The sequence below is a fragment of the Pelophylax lessonae genome (genome assembly GCF_965119305.1).
Source record: "Pelophylax lessonae genome assembly, chromosome: 1".
In the NCBI taxonomy this organism is placed as follows: Eukaryota; Metazoa; Chordata; class Amphibia; order Anura; family Ranidae; genus Pelophylax; species Pelophylax lessonae.
This window is the reverse complement of record NC_138768.1, coordinates 11,212,092-11,218,466: the sequence shown is the minus strand read 5'-3', so window position 1 is coordinate 11,218,466 and position 6,375 is coordinate 11,212,092. Positions and strand designations below refer to the sequence as shown.

At 45.9% G+C, this 6,375-nt stretch overlaps 1 pseudogene across 1 annotated transcript; it reads left to right on the top strand.

Moving 5' to 3' along the window:
- Nucleotides 1–4,267: 4,267 nt before the first annotated feature.
- LOC309568079 lies at nucleotides 4,268–5,323 on the top strand (annotated as a pseudogene). Its single transcript has one exon. The product of its transcript is annotated as an uncharacterized misc_RNA (transcript).
- Nucleotides 5,324–6,375: the final 1,052 nt, after the last annotated feature.

Sequence of the window (6,375 nt, the reverse complement as noted above, 5' to 3'; positions counted from 1 at the left end):
AGCCTACAACTCTAACACTCTAAAAGACATGGGGGATGAGCGTCAGACACTCCAGTGTGGAAGCACCAGCTATGGCACAGCCAACAGTTCCTAAGAACATTGAGAATGTAGAACTGCAGATAGGTAGAATCTCAAAAGGAAAAGAATGCTCTCATGTACTCGGGTATTTGTCTATTAACCACTTCTCACACATAGGACATATGATGTCCTGGAATTTCTTTGGTTATACCGGCATAATGCCTGTAGATGCAGATATCTTTTCTTTTTACTGCCAGCGATGATGTTTAATTTAAAAGCAATTCTGGCAGCTAAATAGCCACAGGATCACTTTTACAGGCGCCCCCCGACCACCTTCCCCTGTCTTTCTGGGCTCTCCCGTCCCACCAAGAAGCCTGGGACTGAAGACAGTGGTTTCTCCAGCTTGCCATAGAGATGTCCAAGTACCGTATCATTCCCGATCACCTCTATCGTCTTAGAAACCGGAAGTGATGAGTGTTTTGTCACTGCTGATTTTGCCTAATGTAAACAAGCCATTACTGGCTTGTGAAAGCATCTGATCAAATCGATCTCAGTTTGATCTGATGCTTTTAAGGGCACAGGAGAGATCTTTGTCAACATGAGCCAACTCATCAACCTGGGTATTATGCCCATTGCACTACCCAGACTCGCCATCCTCGCTGTCGCTGAGCTATATGCGGTCCATTGCGACTGCATTTACGAGGCCCAACAGGGGCTGGAAGCCGTGTGTGCTCTCCTGAGGGTAGCTACAGTAGGGCATTCTGGACTCGCTCCATAACATGGTGCCGGGTGAAGTGATTCCAGGGAGGGTCCATGGGCAGCCCCCCGTCATCTTGGTGCTAAAAAAAATGGTGATTTACAGTTCTGTGAGGATTATCGTAAACCTAATGTCTGTACCTATTGGGATGCCTACCACCCACCTCGGTTAGAAGAGTCCATAATGTTGTTGCGACAAGCAAATTTCTTCTCCATTCTTGACCTGGCTAGTGGCTACTTGCAGGTCCCGGTCCGGAACCAGGACTGAAAGAAAACCAACTTCATCACACCCCTGGGACTGTTTGAGTTCAACCGAATGCCTGTGGCCTCAGCAATACCCCCAGTACCTTCCAACGCTTAATTGAAAGATGTCTGGGAGACTTTAACTTCCAGACTGTGCTAATCTATTTTAATATTATCATCATCTTCTTCAAGACATTTGAGGAACATGTCAAACATATGGACTGGATGCTCTCACAACTGGCACAGTATGGGTTGAAACCCAGTAAGTGCCACATGATGAGACAGAAAATATAGTATCTGGGGCATGTGGTTGAAGCTGGGCTGAAACTGATGGGATACTACCGGTGCTTCATTCCCAAGTTTGCCCAAATGCCTGCTAACCCAGTTGCTGAGTAGGCACAACACCCAAAAGAAAGGCAGGCCTTCTCCTTCCATCCAAGCCCTGTGGCAGGATGTACAGCTACAGGCTTTCAATACATGGAAGCAAAAACTGACCTACACCCTGTTGCTGGCCTACAAGGACTATACCAAGGCCCTTCCGGGGCTATACGGATAAAAGCCTTCAGGGCCTGTGGGCCATCTTGCCCAAGTTGAGGATGGCCAGGAACGGGTGATAGTCTATGCCAGTCACAGCCTGCACCAAGAAGAATCTGCATTACTAGAGTTATTTTAAGCTGGAACTTCTCGCCCTGGTCTGGGCCATTACTGAAAAGTTTGCAGAGTATCCCACGGGAGCTGAGATAGTGGTCTTCACAGATAACAATCACTTGGCCTATCTGGAAACCGCCAAACTGGGGGGCTTGGAGCAGAGGTGGGCTGCCTATGTAGCACAATTTAAAATTAAAATACACTACCGACCCGGGAAACTCAACAGGCATGAAGATGCCCTTTCCCGACTTCCAGTGGAGCATCCCTGGGTAGAAGTGGATTCCAACCAGGAGGATATAGAAGTCACCCCCATTTTACCTTTACCTACTGCTTCTTGTGACTTTAAAGTTTGGGACCCTGATCCAGGAGTCAAGGCAGCAGAGCTCTACGGATGAGAGGAATGGGCCCTAATCCAGCAAAAACACCCAGACCTCATAAAGGTTCAGCACTTCCTTTCCTGCAAGTTTAGACCCTCCGCCTGGGAATGTCAAAAACTGTCCCCCGTGGCTCAGGCCATCCTAAGACAATGGGATTGGCTAGAACTTCAGGACCAAGTGCTCTACTAGCAACCTCGCATCCCCTCTGAACAGTGGGATATTTTTTAGGTAGTGGTCCCCCAGTCACATATTATGGAGGTATGCCAACTGCTTCATGCTGCAGGCGGCCATTTTGGAGTGGACCAGGCTAAAGCATCGAAGATATTTCTTTTGGCCCCAGCTGTCACACTAGGTGCATAAAGTCTGCCAGGAAGAGAGCTGTATAATCCATAGGGCTCCCCGTGAAAGGTACTGTCCATTTCTATCACCACCTCAGAACCTTTTGAGTTGGTGAACATGGACTAGCTCACAATCTCCAGTGCACCCACTTGATACCAGTACACACTGGTATTCAATGTTCACTTCACTAAGTTTGCAGTAGTGGTGCCTACCCAAGACCAAAAAGCTGCCACCACTGCTAAACTCTTTTGAGAGCACATTGTCCAACCTTATGGATGTCCAAAGCTAATCCTTTTGGACCAAGGCCAAAATTTTGAATCTGTGACGGAACTGTGTCATCTGAGTGGTATCACTCCCACTCCAAAACTACTCCCTACCGTCCTCAAAGTAATGGGGCTTCTCAACGGTTGAACAGCACAACTACCTGCAAGATTCTCTGATTATGTTTAACTTTGCTTGTTGATTTTGCCTTTACCCTGTTTTATTGAATTGCTGTTTATGTTTTATGGTGTTACAATGCCAAGGACAGCATCTGTTAAAGAGGGGGGAGTGAAGGCAGGTACAGTTTGATTTCTCTATTGTAGGTTGCGCCTACCCTGAATGGTACCACAGCCTGGAGAGGGAGTCATGGGGAAACATAGTTTCTCTAAGATTTCCTAGTTTAATGGAACAGTGTTTCGGTTGGCTACGCTGCAGACATGTGACGCTTGGTGGCAATCTTGGGTCAGCATAGGATATAAAAGCCCATGCCTGGGTTTTAGTGTGCATTTTTGCATGTGGCTAGTGGAGAAAGAGAGACCCCCCTTGTTAGGAAAAGTGACTAGTGGTAGGAAAAGGCCCCAGATGAGAAGGGACAGGTTAGGGACTTGCTTTAACGTCTTTAACTAGGTTGAATTGCGAACTGAGCAGCTCTTTCCCACTAGGGTGTGTGTAAAGTTGGCATTCCCGCTCAATACAAGTTTCATGTTTTATTGCAAACGGACTCTGTGTGTTCACTACCGCTGCACCTCATTACATGCTATTCAGCACAACCATACTCCTAGGGCACATTCACTTGTGTGTTGATTATGAAGAACGAAGATATTCTCATTAACACACCTATAGCATTTATGATTTGTTTATGACGTGTTTTCCTTGTGTTTATGAAGCAATGAAAAAGCTTCAAGAATGCTCAATAAATGCCCATAAAAGTGTTACTTTTCTAGCGGGAAGTGCCTAAAGGGGAAGTCAGAGGCATAACTAGAACCTTCAGGGCCCCGGTGCAAGAAACCATGAAGGGCCCCCTGGACCCCTGGCCTGGGGCCCTTCCCTTCAAGCCTGGGGCTCTTCCCACTGATCCTGGGGCCCTTTACTCTCATTGCGGGGCCCTTTATTATGGTCCCGCAGCGGGAACCTTTCACGAGTTCTGCAGTGGGCCCCCTTCCTGCCATCTTGGGGCCTCCCCACGGTGGTGGAATTTCAGGGGCCGGTTGCAAGTGTGACCTTTGCGATCCTGGAAGTTCACCCACTGGTGTCAGTAGTTTTTATTTTTTGGTATTTTAATTGTATTATTTTTTATCATTTTATTTTTTTACAATGTCACTGACTATGACAATGTTCCAGTATTAGTACTATGACCGACAGAGCTCACAGAAATATAGAGCATGGGAAAATGCAGTAATAGGGGCTCCAAGAATTCACCCATGTCCAGTGGCCCCAAAACAGACAAAATTGTCAATAGAAACCCCATTACCATTCATGAAACCCTGCTGCTGATCACACAGGGAGGGGTACACACAACATAGTTTCAACATCGTCATCAGGTGTGGGTGTGGGTGGAATTTGCTCTCCTAGATATACAGTAACTGTCCTGGAACTCATCCATAGACAGACAAGATACGGTGGAGAACCCTCAACAGCTAAACAGCAGGCATGGAAGAGCAGCGAAATGACTACCCTTATGTACCTGGAAGGCTTATACCTATTGATGATATTATCAGTATCTTGGATGCTAATGGTGTCAGACCAGTTGAAGGTGAGGGAGGAATGCGAGAAGCACTTAGAAAGGTGAGATTCCATCATTATGGGCATATGCAGGTACCGCTTCCAGTCCATAATGTAAAACATGTCACTGTGAAGACGGCCTTGGATGGAATTTGGGATGAAGAAGGATTCAAAAAAACAAAATCTGAAAAGAGACCAGAATTCACAGATTTATTATACTGGAGCGCAGACATTTCTACAGAAGACCTTGAAAACGCCCGCCAACAAGCATATGAGAAAGTAAGTGGAGTCATTCGCCCATCAGATGCCATAAGGTTTTCAGGAGAATTAAGAGAACAATTTGGCAATTCTCCGGTTTTTAAGGAAACTCTTTCTCGTTATGGTAACTTCAAGTTTTCCTTCCCGTTACATGACCTTCTGTCTTGGTACAAGGATCAGCACTGCGGAGGTGGAGAGCCTCAAATGAGGATTCTGGGTTCTAAGCTCTACTTACTGGAGATCCCTCATTATATTGTAGTGCATAGTCCTGACACCGACAAGTTTAATGACTTCCCTGAGGTGCCCACTGTCCATGGAAGCTCTGATCCTCTGCCTTTGTTTACTGGATGGATGGAACATTGTACTGGAGACCAGAGTCCCCCTCCATTGCGCTTAAAGTAACGGTTTCTGAAGACGGTGTTGTCCGTCAAGAATGCTACGAGCCCTGTGATAATTTTCTCCGAGATGGTACCTGCCGTCATACTAATAAGGGAATCTATGGTGTGTGGAACCATCTGATATTGGCTTTTCATCTCCCTAATGTCCACCTCAAGATTCCTAAAGAGTTTCTTATAAAGAACCTGACCTACTGTGATAAAGATAAAGTGGATTTGGGAAATGAAGAAGATCTTAATATAGAGGAGGCAGGAGAAGTCATCCAGAAACTGAGGGATGAAGTTTATAACTACCAATGTTCTTAATAGATCAGGTAACCTTTTCACCTATATTATTTCTATCGATCTTTTATGTTGTCTTTTACACACAGACATTGAAATTCAGAGCAGCCTTTAACATGCATTCAAGTTTTATTAAAGGTTTGGCTTTTTTTTTCTTTTTAATACAAACATGTCATACCTACTCTGTGTAATAGTTGTGCACAGAGCAGCTCTGATCCTCCTTCACTTCCCTGCTTGCACTCCTGGCTTCTCCCCCTTGAACAGTCACGCAGCTATGTCCAAACTATGGCCCTCCAGCTGTTCAGGAACTACAATTCCCATCATGCCAAGTTATATCTGTGAATGTCAGAGATTTACAATGCCTCATGGGAATTGTAGTTCCTGAACACCTGGAGGGCCATAGTTTGGACACCCTGCTCTAAAAGCAAGCCGCTTGCTACGGAGGCACTGGTGCTGCTTTCTCCTGAGCCTTGCTCTATTCATCCATAAAACACATAGAGCCACGGCTCCACCCTGCCCCCTTGCTCTATCCTCATTGGCTTATTGGCTGTGATTGACAGAAGTGGAAGCCATTGGCTCCTGTTGCTGTCTTAGCCAATGATGAGAAGGAGTTGCAGGACAGCCAAGGATCTTGTGCACATTGCTGGATCTAGATGAGGCTAAGGTGAGGCCCGTTTCAAGCAGTGGGCTGGCTCTTGGGAGGAGTTACAGTATGCAAATAGTATTAGGCTTTGATGATTGGGTGTCAATCTGCTGGAGAAGGAATTTGTGGGTGGGACTAATTGTAAATCTGTGACATAAGGGAAGCAAGAGGCACTTTGCAACCATTCTATACAATAATGCAAGAATTATGTATGGTGGGATGCTCATGGATTGCTTCCTAAAGTGTAACTAAAGGGAGTACATTTTTTTTAGTTTTGGATAGAGTGGGGAGAGATTAGAACCCCTGTCAGTTTTTATTGCTGTCTGTGTCCCCGTTAGGGAGATTCACCCTCTCTATTTGCCCTGTTTACCATTATCATTGAAAGTGCCTTGGGCACTGTGGTATCATGTGAAGTGGGAGGGGGTGCCATGAG